Source organism: Myotis brandtii, unplaced genomic scaffold, assembly GCF_000412655.1.
Source record: "Myotis brandtii unplaced genomic scaffold, ASM41265v1 scaffold458, whole genome shotgun sequence".
In the NCBI taxonomy this organism is placed as follows: domain Eukaryota; kingdom Metazoa; phylum Chordata; class Mammalia; order Chiroptera; family Vespertilionidae; genus Myotis; species Myotis brandtii.
Genome location: NW_005367516.1, coordinates 162,228 through 177,550, shown reverse-complemented (window position 1 = coordinate 177,550; position 15,323 = coordinate 162,228). Strand labels below are relative to the sequence as shown.

Below are 15,323 nucleotides of genomic sequence, written 5' to 3'. Positions count from 1 at the left end.
CGGTGTAGGCGGCCCTTAGCCTCCCGGGTGCCGCTCGGAGAGCTGGGAACCGACGCTTTGTCTTCCGGCGAGAAGTGCAGCCTCCTGGCCGCTCGGTTCATCCTGACTCGGCATGGCGAGGCGCAGCGGAGGCGCTCTGAGCAGGTGGAGGTGGTGCCTGGGTCGGCAGCTCTCGGGGCACCTTGCTGGCCCAGCAGCGAGAGGGAGGCGCCCTGGTGGCTTCCGTGAACCCATGAAAGCGGTTCTGCAATTCCCTCACGCGGGACTGCGTGCCTGCCGCCCACTGCCTACGGGCGGCGGCGTCTCCCGGGGGAGGAGGAGCAGCCCTGACGCTCACCACGGGGCTCGGGTCCTCCCTCTGACCCGGCTCTTACCCGGCTTTACCCAAACTATAATCCCCAGGTGCCCTGGGATGAGGTGGCTTACGGGGATAAGATGAAAGGAAGCTCCAGATGGGCAAAGGGGTCATGGGTGTCCCCGGTAAGTCAGATCCGCATGGAGGAAATATGTGCAACTTACATGCCAGAACTCTTCAAAACTGAAAAGGACCAAAACCCAAAGAGAAAAATGGGCAAGAGCCCTGACCGGTTTGGCTCAGTGGATAGAGCGTCGGCCTGCGGACTGAAAGGTCCCAGGTTCGATTCCGGTCAAGGGCATGTACCTTGGTTGCGGGCACATCCCCAGTAGGGGGTGTGCAAGAGGCAGCTGATCGATGTTTCTCTCTCATCGATGTTTCTAACTCTATCCCTCTCCCTTCCTCTCTGTAAAAAATCAATAAAAAACATTTAAAAAGAAAAAGAAAAATGGGCAAGAACAGGAACAGACGTCACACAGGAAAGCATAGCAATGGTCCCTAAACTTATTAGTAAAAGGCTGTGCGTGCTCCCTGGCAGCGGAGTGCACATTATCAGGACGACAGTGTTTTGTTGCTTGGGAATGAGCCCCAGGTAAAACTGGAAGGACATCCTAGGAACAACGAAAATGGTTACCTGCAGGGAGGCGGGGAAGGCGGGGGTAGCGGGGGTGGAGAGGAACAGAAACAAGACTTACCCGTCTCTAAACTAAAGTGTTTACATAGCCAAAGAGTAACTGACAAAAGCAAGTCAACCCAAAGTGGAAAGCAAATTGAAATCAGTGGACTTAACTCTGGGCCAAATTGGTAACTATGTCATTAAACAGAGAAAAGAATTATTCCCCAGGTATTTTTATTTTTTTATCCTCACCCAAGGATATGTTCTTACTTGAGAGAGAGAGACATCAATCTATTGCCTCCCATATGCACCCCGACCAGGGATTGAACTTGCAACCTAGGTATGTGCTCTGACCAAATCAAATTTACACCCTTTTTGGTGTCTGGGTGGATGCTCCAACCAACTGAGCTACCCAGCCAGGGCTTCCGCAGATATTTGTAACATAGTGCTCAGAGAGTATATAACCTAAGGATGAAAAAAGAACTGCAAAGGAATCGTCAGCTTCACTCCGTGGTTTATAATAATGGTAATAAGGCCTGGCTGGTGTGGCTCAGTGGTTGAGCGTCGACCCAGGCACCAAGACGTCACCGGTTCAATTCCCAGTCAGGGCACGTGCCTGGGTTGCAGGCTTGATCCCCAGTATGGGGCATGCAAGAGGCAGCCAGTTGATGTTTCCATCTCTCCTTTCCTCTCTAAAATAAATAAAAACATTTCAACAACAACAAAATGGTAATATTGTTGCTATGGTTTTGAAACTATATTGTAGGGTACACAAATGTTTTAATGTTATAACATACAAGACTTTCAGTGTAAGAGAAAATGAGATACAAATGTAAGATCAAGGAAGTTCAGGGAAAAAGCTGTAATATGTTTAAATTGGAAATATCATTTCGAGCACATAATTTTTAAAATAAATTTCCTAGTTCTTTGCACTGAAAGGACCTCGGAGCAGTAGGTTGACCAGTTGTTCCAGTTTGCCAGGGACTGGGGATTTCCCTGGATGTTGGACTTTCAGTGTTAATACTAGAACTCTCCCAGGCAAACCATGTTGGTTGGTCACCTACAGTAATAATGAACACCCTTGCCAATCAGATCACGGTTTCTAAATTCCATTTCCCACTAAATAAATCCAGAGCATCTTGGATTTACTTATACTTCAAATTAAACTTTAAATTATACTTCAGTAAAGTGTGGAAACAAAGACCAACCAATAAAGGACAAGCAGAGGCTACTTACCCAGAACCTGCTGCCGCAAGAGGGTCAGCCGCCATCACGCGTGTTTGGCAGAGACTCCAAGGCAGGCAGGAGAGGGAGCGCTTAGAGGAGGAGAGGCCCGGCCCAGGTGTGCCCTGAGGGGCTGTGGGCAGGGGAGCTGGAGGCAGCTGGTCAGCGGTGGGCCTCCCTGTGGTCAGTTAGGGCGTCTGATTGGCTTTCTTCCGTTGGTTCTCAGTTGCAAGGGGGGACAAAAATTGGGGAAGCTGTCAGTTTGTAATCAGGTCCTGGTCATTTGAGCTGATTATTGTAGAGCAGCGGTTCTCAACCTGTGGGTCGCGACCCCTTTGGGGGTCGAACGACCCTTTCACAGGGGTCGCCTAAGACCATCGGAAAACACATATATAATTACATATTGTTTTTGTGATTAATCACTATGCTTTAATTATGTTCAATTTGTAACAATGACATTGGGGGTCACCACAACATGAGGAACTATATTAAAGGGTCTTGGCATTAGGAAGATTGAGAACCACTGTTTTAGAGGATTTGTTTAGCTTTCTGGATTCTTATAGAGATAGACTGACTTCCTCCAAGTCTGATGTATAGCAGGCTGGCTTCCTGGGCTAGTTACTGGAGGTAAGGGGGCTGGTTTCCTAGGCACTTTGCTGCAGGTTGTGAGTCAAAATTCTATTTTTATATATGGTCTGGCCATGCCCATTTGTATATTTGGTTTTTAAAAGTAAGTTTTAAAAAGACAAGCCAGCTTGAAAGATCTCCCAGAGGCCAAATTTAGGGCAATTGTAGCAAATAACTAAATGGAATAGATAAAAAATCTATACTCTATAGTTATACCTGATGAGAGGAGGGGGGGAAGGAGACTATTTTTATATAATTGAAAATGACTACTACACCAACTTTTCGCTCTGAACATTGTTAAAGGGAAATACAGTATTTGCCCTGCCTTTACAATACGGTGCTAGCAAATAAATGTAGACTAAATATGTAGTTAGAACATGACTGTTGCACAAATCTTAAAGAAATAATTAATTTAAGCAAGAATTATCCATGGATTTAAAAGCCTTTAGATGACAGATTGCTGAGAAATGGCAGTATTCATGTGGCGCCAAAACACCGCTACACAGGGAATTGATCTAATTCCAGAGAGCACGCTTGCGTAGTGGAGCCATCTGGTGGTCAAATTTAGAATCTGCAATAGACAACCTCCAATTTGCAGAAAGTACAGGAGAAAGAGTAGTAGTGCAAATCTAAAATTACTAGTAAAATTAACTATTACCCCCCCCCCAAAAAAAAAAACTTTATGAAACTGTCAACACCTGCGTTAGGCCCAGCATAGCCCTCAATGTGAGAGGGACACATGGATTGGTTGCTTCACACGTGCCCTGACCAGGGCTGGGGATAGAGTCTGCAACCAAGGTACACGCCCTTTACCAGAACCTGAGACCCTTCAGTCCCCACAAAGAGCTCCACTGGCACTCTTAAAAAATGTATTTTTAAAATAATATACTTATATTTCTATCACAATTTTTACTACTTTTAAAAAAAATGTCTTTATTGATTTCAGAGAGAGGAAAGGAGATGGGAGGGAGAGATAGAAACATCAATTTTGAGAGAGAATCATTGATTGGCTGCCTCCTGCACACCCACTACTGGGGGTCAAGCCTGCAACCTGGGCATTTGCCCTGACTGGGAATTGAACTGGTGCCCTCCTGGTTCATGGGTCGACACTCAACCACTGAGCCACCCCGGCCAAGCTACTACTATTTTTAAAATTATATTTCGTTGCACCTATATCCTTAAACATAATGCTGAACAATTTTCCAGGCTATGTTTTCTTGTATTGTTTTGAGTTAGTGTATTTGTCATATACCCAAGAAACATTTACTGAATACCTGCCACATTGTACTAAGTACAGGATCTACAAAGATTCCCCCCCCCACCCCCCCAAAAAAAATAACAACAATGTGGCTATACAGTTGGGTTCTAATCATTCTGAATCCATGGTGGGGGCAGGGAGCAGAGATAATAGAGTGATGGAGAACTCAGAGTCACTTCTTGGAAACAAGCTTGTGCAAGTACTGGGAAATCCCTCCATTAGAAAAAATAAAGTCAGCCCTTGCAGACAGTCTTGACTTCTGTAGTTTTTTTCCTTGTCACCCATTCCATGCAAATAACACCACTTTCTGAAAAGGATTCCACGTGCCAGCATGACAGCATCGCCGTTCTCCTTCCAACTTCCACCAGGGTCCATGGCACAGGCTCCTGGAGCCACGCTGTTCTTGCTGATGGTCCCATGATTGTGTTTGAGTCATAATATCTTCAGCCCAGGGGATGAATTATGGCTGGGCTAAGCCAATGTTTCCTAACAGGAATGGTATTGGTATTTGGGATAGGATGAATCTTTTTTTTTTTTTTTTTGGCCATGAGAGGCTTGGCAATTTTTATTGAGTTCACCTCATTCTAAGGTGTGTTTTCAGGATGCTATTGCCATACTTACTGCATAAAAAGGTATGTTTAAAAAACATTCAGTGTTTTCAAAACATGGCTGTTGCCCTAACCTGTTTGGCTCAGTGGATAGAGCGTCGGCCTGTGGACGGAAGGGTCCCAGGTTCGATTCCAGTCAAGGGCATGTACCTTGGTTGCGGGCACATCCCCAGTAGGGGGTGTGCAGGAGGCAGCTGATCGATGTTTCTAACTATCCCTCTCCCTTCCTCTCTGTAAAAAATCAATAAAATATATTAAACAAATAAACAAAACCCCATGGCTGTCAAATACAATATACATATGAAATAATCCACGTATTTCCCATTAAACAGCTGAAGCCTTTCATTCGCCAAATCCGGCCCCCCCGCCAATGCCTGGGACGCAACTCAGATGGTGTACCGTTTCTCCCCCACGTGTTCCTTAGACGGGGTACCGCCTAGGACAGCGGTTCTCAACCTGTGGGTCGCTATCCCTTTGGTGGTCGAATGACCCTTTCACAGGGGTCACCTAAGACCATCCTGCATATCAGATATTTACATGACGATTCATAACAGTAGCAACATTACAGTTATGAAGTAGCAACGGAAATAATTTTATGGTTGGGTCACAACATGAGGAACTGTATTTAAAGGGCCAGAAGGCTGAGAACCACTGGCCCTAGGATGAATCTTTTTCTGTGTACAAATGTGTTCTGTGCATTTTAGGACCCTGGGCCAACCCACGAAATATCAACAGCACCTCTATTTGTGTGACAACTGAAACCGCTCCTGTATTTCCAACACCTCTCGAAGGACAGGACACCTGGTGAGAACCCCGGTCAGTTGTGGGTACCTTGGTCTTCTTTACCAAATACTGACGTCCAGTCTTCTTCCAGACAGACTTGGCCAGTTGACCAGTTCTGGCCGGCCCAGAGGAAATCCGGGTTTCTGAGGAAGATTGTCTTCTCCACTAAGAGATGTGCAGGAGGCAAAGTGCTTTGTCCGCCCTCCCTTCCTCCTTGTCTCTTAGCAGGTGGGAGAGGCTGTGATACTTGCATCAGTAGAAACCGTCATGACCATGAGCACCCAGTGGGAGAACAGAAGCCAGCCTGCTGAGAAGGCAGAGTGGAGGGTGGACATCCCTAGGTCCCGGATGACATGGTTGAGCTTCCAAAGTAACCCAGGGGCTGCCAGTTGTTGGGCTTTGTAAAATATAAAGACCTTCATGTTTAACTGTCCACTCTCTGGACAACACCCCCATCCATCCACGCCAGCACAGGTTCTCGTCGAAGAACCAGTGATCTGGGATGTGGTGAATTGGGGTGACACCAGAGCAGAATTGTCTCACAACCGGGGTACCCCGAATCCAAGTCATGTACAGGCAGTGCTTTATGGAACTCTGGGAAAGAGCACCACCTAGCGAGGGAACAAGAGCAAAAAATCTAAATGCTGTGCTTCCAAGCCCTGGGTCAAAGCCAAGTCAATGAGGGCTCTTAGAAGACTGGGAGGGAGGGGGGCTGTACAGTCAGGAGAAGGGACTGCTATGGGCAGAGAAGGGGAGCCAGCCCCTAGAAGAAGGGACGAGTGAGGGCCAGGAAGTGTTCCAGGGCCTCAGACATTGAAAACAAGGAATGATCAAGGTATACAGGATAAATGCCGGCAGATGAACGTGCTTGTTCTGTACAGGATTCTTACTAGAAGGCATTAAAAAGTTAATGAGTATTACGTTTTTAAAGGATAAACCATGCTATGGCTTTGACCTTGGTATTTTCCAAAATTCACTACGTGTGTGGCTTTAGCCTTGGCTTTTGGAAAAGGTGGAGTGACATCATGAGGTTCAGCGATGACCTCAGTAATAATCTAACAGCTGACGTGCTGGGAAATTATTGTAATATGTTTAAAAGTAATTTAAATTCGAACTACTACTTCTACATATTTTAATAAAAGAATAATTTTATGCCCTAGCCGGCTTGGCTCAGTGGATAGAGCGTCGGCCTGCGGACTGAAGGGTCCCAGGTTCGATTCTGGCCAAGGGCACATGCCTGGGTTGTGGGCTCGATCCCCAGTGGGGGGGTGTGCAGGAGGCAGCCGATCAATGATTCTCTCTCATCATTGATGTTTCTCTCTCTCCTCCTCTCCCTTCCTCTCTGAAATAAATGAAGAAATATATTTAAAATAAATTTTTTTAAAATAAAAGAATAATTTTATTTTGAATACAGCTTCAGATTTGTTCCTGAATTTCTGAAGTTCCTTCTGTGATGGTGCTATTTGTCTTTGACCAAATATTGGTCATAACAATTGGTCATTAGGCATTCAGCTAAAGTGTGCACTTACTGCATTTCTAAATGCTTTAGAAAGTGGATGAAGGAGAACAGAATATGCCACCCCAAAATGTGCCACTTTGGCATGGAGATTGTTTTGAGCTGAAGTCAATCAAGACCCAGCAGACTCAAGAAAAATGTTTACCTTTCCCTGTTTACCTAAAAGAATTTATGTAGGGGGCCAGGCCCAGAATGAGTACTTTTAATACTTTTAAGTTATCTCTGATAAGTTATTATCAGAGATAACCTTGTTTTTAGAAATACAAACTCAATTCATTCAAATTCAATCTCGTCCAGACACTGGTCACAAACCCTAGTGAGGTGCCTGTGAGCACCAAGTCAGGGAGAGGGGCAAAGAGTGAGGCCAAGAGAAAGAGTGGGAAAGGGGCCTTCATAGGCCCCCTAGTGATCACCCTCACAGTGTTACCTCCACCCCTTCCCAGTGACAGTGAAGACCTACCAGGCCCTGTCCTTTTGACCCCCACCCCACCCCTGGCCAGGGCTTCGAAGGCCAGTCCCAAATGGTTCTGTCCTTTCTTGCTCCATCCTCACTTGTCCAGGCTTGTAGCCTCGCTCTTCTCCTCCTCCTCCACATTCTTCTCTGTGATTAGTAGCAGGTCAGGGTACTGTATAAGCCATAGTGAGGCTGGGGCCAGGGGAGGCGGGTGAAGAGAGGAGAAGAAGAGCTGTCCAAGGACCACTGTCTTCATGGGATCCCAAACTGTACAACCAGCTCCTCTTTCGCATCCACACGAATCTGAGAAAGTGCACTGTGGGCAGAAGCAGCTATTCTGGAGACCTGCTGCAGGTCGGAGAAGGGGATGGGTTCGCTGGCCAGCACTTGGTGGGGCTGACTGGTGAGAGATGGCAGTGGCGGCAGCTTCTTCCAATGGGTCAGGCTGCTGCTCAGCACAGCCAAGCGGGTGCTGTACTGCCTTGCCCGGTCCATGTACTCATGCCGCTCCATGCCCTGGGAGTCTGCAGCAGACACGTCAATGACGTTGCTGGCTGTCTTGGCAAGAATGGAGGAGAGCAGGGCCTGCTCATCTGTGCGAGCGGAAGGCAGGCTGTGGGGATTGGGCTCGGCTCCATTGAGGGCTTTGGTGGGGAGCTGCTAGGGGCCAGCAGCAGCTTCTGCTCCTCTCGGTCCTGGTCCGAGTCCTCGTTCTTGCTGCTGTAGCATCACCCCATGGCCGGGGTCAGGCCGGGCGCTAAGGCCGCGAGGAGCCAGAGATAACTTTTTATCTATAAAACTGATCTATGTGGCAGGACAAACATCTAATTACCAAACATCTCTTCTTATTGTCCTATAAATTGCCCTCCTCTCCTTTGAAGACCCAGTCTCCTACTACCATTCCTGAGCTCAGGATGGCACATGAGCCTCAACTGCTTGCCTTGCCCTTGAGTCTCATATCTTTGGGGCTCCTGTACATACAAAATTAAATTTGTTTTTCTTTTCTCCAGTTAATCTATGTCAACTTAATTATTAGACCAGTCAAAAGAACCTAGAAGGGTAGAGAAAAAAATTTCCCTCCCTACCTAATAGAATGATGTCATCATACTTCTTGGTATCCTGTGAATATTAATTTATATCTTAACATTTACCAGTTCTAGAATCCTTAATGTATATTAGTGACTGGACTTGTTAAATACTCACCAAGCTCATTTCCTCTTCTTCCTGGTCATAGAGATGAGCGACATGGTCCCTCTTCTCTGCAGTCAGATGTGGCCGTGTGATTGAGTTCCAGATGATGGTATGTGGCCAGAGGGGATATATGGCATTTCAAGGCTGGGCCTAAAACCACCTTTCTCATTCTCTTTCCCATTCTCCAGCTGATGGAGAGAAAGGCAGGGAACATGCATACTGGACTGTGATGGGGATATAAATCCCGAAGAGGTAGGAGTTTATCATCTGCCAGAGCAGGTAATGCTTGATACCCTTAACACACTTCTAAAATAATTTCAAGAGATGTTTGGAAACAACCAAGGAAGCCATAAACTGGGAGAATCTAAGTTGTAAATATGTGTACTACTTTCTAAACTTAAAGGTCACATTTGTTTGGGGGTGGGTGCTCCTAGGCAAGTTGGTGGTGTAAGCTCTAAAATCCCCACCTACATGACTCATGGGGGGAAAAAACCCACATTACTGCTAGAACACTGGAGTTACATTCAAGTGCCAGAAATAAGGGAGAATTTCTGGTAGGCAATTTGTTGATGTTGTGTTACTAGCACATTGAGTAACAGTGACATTGAGCAACAGTGACTCATGGGATGTGATCATAACGTGACTTCCCTTTTGTCACCTGTTAGGGTTTGGCCAGTGACATAGGCTGTGAAAGAATTGACAAGTAAAAGAAGAGATGCAGAGAGGAAGTTTATTTTTACTTTCCAAGAGAGGAAAGGGCCGGTGCATTGCTAATCAATACAGGGCAAGAAACAAAAGGTGGCTTCCCCATTTAAAGGGTAATGGCTGCTGGTGCTAGGTGATCAGGCAGGGAGGGGGATTTGGGGCTGACGTTGAGCAGACAATCAGGGGCTGTCTTGAAAATATAGTTTGTTTGCTTTTCAGCAGACAGTCCGGCAGATGTCCTAGGGAGGTGTCTTATCAGTATTTTTCCGAAGCCTGTAAAACATGCTTAGGGTAAAAGTTTTGAAGAGTTCAAAAGAGCCTTGTTTGGAGGGTAGGGGGAAGGGAACTTTCTACTAACTAGAGACTCCTTGGTGCAAATTATCCCTGAGTTCCTAAAACAGCAGGGAGGAGGGGGAATGCAAGAATGTAGGCTTGAGAGTAGCCTATCTTGTCTTGTAGTTTGAACAGAGGGGCTGTTTGAATCAGAGGAGCTAACACTCTTGGGGTTTAATTGCCAGGTGCTCCTCATAAATTGTGGAAAGCCACAGCAAAGAAAAAGAGGCCTTTGTCCTGTCCTTACATCACCCACCATGTCTTCATATTGGCCTGGTGGATTTGTTTTTTCTTTGTCCCTGGACCAAAATGCTGGTCCCTTGATTTTTTTAAAAAAATGTATCTTTATTGTTGAAAGTATTACAAATGTACCCCCTTTGTCCCCAATGGTCTCCACCCCCGCTCCCCCCGGCACTCCAGGCCTTCACCACACTGATTTTTTTTTTAAATTCTTAGGTAGGTCATATAATCACTTTAAGTCAGAACACAGGCTCAATCTTAAATGCCCAGTCCTAGGCAATAAAACTTTGACTCTTCAAGTTGAGGCTTCTCCCTCTTCAGCTCTATAGCAGGCTAGCAGCTGTGGTGGGAGAAAGAGCGGGGGAGCTGGGGAGCTGGGGAGCTGGTGGGAGGAAGTAGTGGGGAGCTGGTTGGCGGCTTCTACTTTCCGGTCTTGTTCTGCTCCTCCCCTGTTAGCAGACTAATCCTGGTTTCTGACTCCTCCAGGCAGGGAGCTGCAGGAGGGAGGAGGTGTGGGGTTACTGTTCATGCGGCAGCCTGTGTGGGGCACGTTGTTGGGGCATCTTATTTGACCACTGTTGTCTTGCCTGGCCCTTGTTCGAAGCAGACTCTTTCTCTTCTGGTTTTGGAGACCACTCCATCACTGAGAACTTCTCACCTAGACTTCAGTCCCAAAACTAAGACTACTAGTATGTTGTGCTCCAGGGAACCTCAAGAAAAGAAAACCAAACCTCTTCTTTGGATGTCAAAAGGAAAACCTAAAAGAAAAGTCGGCCAATGGAAAGTCATCTTTTTTTAAAATATATATATTTTATTGACTTTTTACAGAGAGGAAGGGAGAGGGATAGAGAATTAGAAACATCGATGAGAGAAACATCGATCAGCTGCCTCCTGCACACTCCCTACTAGGGATGTGCCCGCAACCAAGGTACATGCCCTTGACTGGAATTGAACCTGGGACCCTTCAGTCCGCAGGCCAACGCTCTATCCACTGAGCCAAACTGGTCAGGGCGGAAAGTCATCTTTTAACAAAAATAGACATTGTGTCAAAGATCTGACATTTATTCTCACTGTCTTACAATTGTATTTGTCAATGATGCCTCAATAGAGCTGGGGGTGGGGGAGAAGATGGAGTAGCCACAGTCTGCAAATGAGCACCATTGCCCAGGTGGAAAGATGTCTCAGACTGATCGGGACCTCAGAATTCATAGAGCCCAGAGCTTTGCATGCAGCACAGACCAAACACTTAAACACAGCTTCCAGAGTGTGCTCTGGAGATATTTGTTCTTAGCACTAAAAGATGAAGGCTTTTTGTCCCATGTGATCAAAGTTGAAGTCAGAATAAAATGTCACATGCTTACCTTAAACAATGCATTTTAACTGAAAACATACAAATGCATATTCTTTTAATACTTTTCAGATGAAGAGGCAGGAGACCATTGGACCTACATATCACCACATGACTAATGCATTGTCTGTGATTTTCATTTTCAAGTTTCTGAAGTGGAGTGGGAACTTAATGACACCTGTAACGAATCTGATCCTTCAGCTGTTGAATGATTTTCCCAGTCTTATATATTTTTTTGCCCACGTCTATTTGAACAGCCATTATTTTTAGTGGCTCACCTTTATTGAACATTCCACTTAGTTTTCATTAAAAATAACTTTTTCCTTTTCAAACTCTTTTTAAAAAATCAGTTTACATAGTACTTTCCTTTCCAGTAGTTAATATGTTCTTTGAGGATGCAATCCTATATAATAAAAGGCTAATATGCAAATTGACCGAACGGCAGAACAACTGGTCGCTATGATGTGCACTGACCACCAGGGGGCAGACACTCAACGCAGGAGCTGCCCCCTGGTGGTCAATGCACTCCCACAGGGGGAGCGCCGCTCAGCCAGAAGCTGGGCTCATGGCTGGCGAGCACAGTGGCAGTGGCAGGAGCCTCTCCTGCCTCCGCAGCAGTGCTAAGGATGTCTGACTGCCAGCTTAGACCCGCTCCCAGATCAGTCAGACATCCCACGAGGGCTCCCGGACTGTGAGAGGGCACAGGCTGGGCTGAGGGACCCCCTGACTCTGAGTGCACAAATTTTGTGCACTGGGCCTCTAGTCTGATTATAATGAGCCTGACGATGCAAGGTGGGGAGGGACAGGAAGCTCACTTTGAACCTTTTGTTAATGATACTACTCTCTTTTTTTAAAAAAAAGTTATTATTTTAATCTGTGAGGAAGGGAGAGGGAAAGAGAGATAGAATCATCAATGATGAGAGAATCATTGATCAGCTACTTCCTGCACGCCCCCCCCTGGGGATTGAGCCCCCAACCCGGGCATCTGCCCTTGACCAGAATCAAATCCAGGACCTTTCAGCCTGCAGGCCAATGCTCTATCCACTGAGCCAAACTGGCTAGGGCTACTTCACTTTCTCTTATAGCCTGGATCACTGATTTTTAAAAATATATATTTTTATTGATTTCAGAGAGGAAGGTAGATGGAGAGAGAGAAACATCAATGATGAAAGAGAATCATTGATCCTGCATGCCCTACCCTGGGGATAGAGCCTGCAACCGGGGCATGTGCCCTGATGGAATTCAACCGTAACCTCCTGGTTCATAGGTCGATGCTCAACCACTGAGCCTCACCAGCCGGGCTGGATCACTGATTTTATTTTTAGCAATTTAAGTACTACTGTCGGTCCTATTAACAACCCCAGCTATACAAAGGGAAAGTTGGTATTTTCACTTAGATTTCTACCTGGGTAAGATTTGTGATACAAAGGTTGAAAAGGAGAGAGAGAGAGAGAGAGAGAGAGAGAGAGAGAGAGAGGGAGAGAGAGTCGTTAAGATAATTCCATGAATGGCCAGAGTTCATATCCAAGTATGTAGAAATACTGCCTTGTAGGAGGATATGTGGCAGAGACTGTATTTTCCAATCCATTACTTCATTTCCCTTAAGTTACAGAATTCCACTTTTTTTCAGACTGGAAATGGGCATAGCTAAGTGACTATGTTTTCCAGCATCCTCTGTAGCTAGGTGTAGCCTGGTACCTAAATTCTGAGTGGAATTTGTTGGGTGAATCTACCACAAACGATCCCTAAAAGGGAGACAGCTGGGGCCCAACCTCTGCCCTTCCCTGTTCATGGAAAGGAGGCGAGATGGCTGGCACTGTAGGAGCTATCATGGATCATGGGGCAACTCAGGCCAGAGGAGCCGAGTCCCTAATGACGCTGTCATCCCAGCCCTGGACTGCCGACTCCGGGTCTCTTTTACACGAGGGAACACACTCTTCTGTGTTTGACATACTGCGGCTGGATCTCTGTTATTAGCATATGAATGCAATTAATAACTGGCTCAACACGATTTCACCTGAACCCACATTTTGCCTCCTCCAACCAATGTGTTGGTCTAGTTCAGTGATGGCGAACCTATGACACGCGTGTCAGAGGTGACACGCGAACTCATTTTTTTGGTTGATTTTTCTTTGTTAAATGGCATTTAAATATATAAAATAAATATCAAAAATATAAGTCTTTGTTTTACTATGGTTGCAAATATCAAAAAATTTCTATAGGTGACACGGCACCAGAGTTAAGTCAGGGTTTTTCAAAATGCTGACACACTGAGCTCAAAAGGTTCGCCATCACTGGTCTGGTTTGTGGAGGGTCTGAGGATGGCTGTGAAGTAGCCTTCAGAAGTTTATTCAAGGGAAACCCACAGTCATGGGGCCCTGATGTGGCAGGTGACATCCTGAGCTGGCTAGAGGAATTTGGGACAGACCCCGGTCAACTGTAGTCTATCTAGATCCCTGGGCTAATTGAATGAGAAATGCTTATAGTGGCCACATAAAAAGTAAAGGTACTTCAGCTGTGGTAGACAGAGGATGTAAGAAACTTTCTTCTCATTACCTCCCATGCCCCTCAGGCCCTTGGTCTCAACCTCAGATATTCCCATAGTTGGGGTGTCTTCTGGAAGGATGATGTCAGATATTATGTTGGGGACACTCCTGCTTGACGGTTATTGTCACTTCCCCACTCCCCAATCTTTGTTGCTTGTTCTAAAGGGCATGTCCTTTGTAATAACTATGTATGGTGCCAGGTGGGTACTAGACCTATTGGGGGATCACTTCTTAAATTATACAATTCTGGTCTCATCATATCTCATCTGATACCTGAGTAAATAAGATTATCCAGTTTGTATATTCCTCCTCTCTTGCAAATGAAATGACTGAATAAAAATTCGAAAGGGATAGGGGAATATAGTCAATGATATTGGGATAGTTTATATGGTGACAGATGATTACTAGAATTAGTGGGGTGGTCACATTGTAAGGTATAAAAATGTCACATCATTATATTGTACACCTGAAACTAATATGACCAATATAAGGTTGTATACCAACTGCCTGGCTCGTGTACTTAGTGGTTAGGCATCAACCCATGAACCAAGAGGTTACTGGTTCAATTCCCTGTCAGGGCACATGCCCGAGTTTCGGGCTCGTAGTGGGTGCAGGAGGCAGCTGATCTATGTTTCTCTCTCATCATTGATGTTTCTCTCTCTCTCTCTCTCTCTCCCTCCCTCCCTCTCTCTTCCTCTCTTTCTAAAAATCAATAAAAACATATTAAACACACACACACACACACACACACACACAAAATTGTCTACAAACTATACTTAAATAAAAATTTTTAAAAAGGCATGTCCTGGGGGTCAATTTAGTCTCAAAGTATCATCATCTGAGCAAACAAGAAGCACCTGGATGCAGTCTGCCTGGCTGTCTCAGTGATATTCTGTTCTCACGAGATCAAGCCCTCTTATTAGTGACTGAGCTGCCCCTGAATCCTGTTGTTGCATCCCTCAAAATCACTTTTTCTTCCAGTTCTCATAGCTGATACCCTAACCTGGTTCTTGGTGCTGCATACAAGGATTCATGCAACAGCTTCTTAACTAGCCTGCCCCTGGTGATGTCAATGCCAGACTACCTTGCCTAAAAACTGCTCTCCCCACCCCCCATTGATTTTTAGAGAGAATGGAAGCGAGGGAGGGAGAAACATCAATGTGAGAGAGACACACTGATGGTTTGCCTCCTGCACTTGCCCAGATTGGGTTGGGGATCCAACCTCCCACCCAAGTATGTGCCCTTGACTGGGAACAGAATCTAACCACTGAGCAACACTGTCCAGGGCCTGAAAAAGTACTTTGGTTGTGTTTCACTTCAGCTAAAATGCTTCTCAATTTCCTGTAACCAACCTTGTGTTTGTTGTCAGGACATCCATCATCTGCTTCCAACCTGAGTTCCCTCCTCACCCAACCACACCCTGGTTACATTCTCCTGGCTGCCAGCAGGCCAGGCTTCTTGCTGGGAAGTCATTCCGGGTGCTTCCCCTTGCCATTCCCCTAATCCAAAGCCTAGTCAT

General features: G+C 45.8%; 1 long non-coding RNA gene and 1 pseudogene across 3 annotated transcripts in view; one reads left to right on the top strand and one right to left on the bottom strand.

Annotated features, from left to right (window-relative positions):
• The first annotated feature begins 6 nt into the window (after nt 1-6).
• The window catches only part of LOC102258637, a 17,229-nt gene continuing 1,912 nt past the window's right edge, over nt 7-15,323 (top strand). For all 3 annotated transcript variants that reach the window (XR_001363887.1, XR_001363886.1, XR_001363885.1), the window contains exons 1-3: nt 7-144; nt 5,393-5,504; nt 8,821-8,911. This is a non-coding gene — a long non-coding RNA (uncharacterized LOC102258637). The remainder of the gene's footprint in view (nt 145-5,392; nt 5,505-8,820; nt 8,912-15,323) is intronic.
• On the bottom strand, nt 7,239-8,178 carry LOC102258358 (annotated as a pseudogene).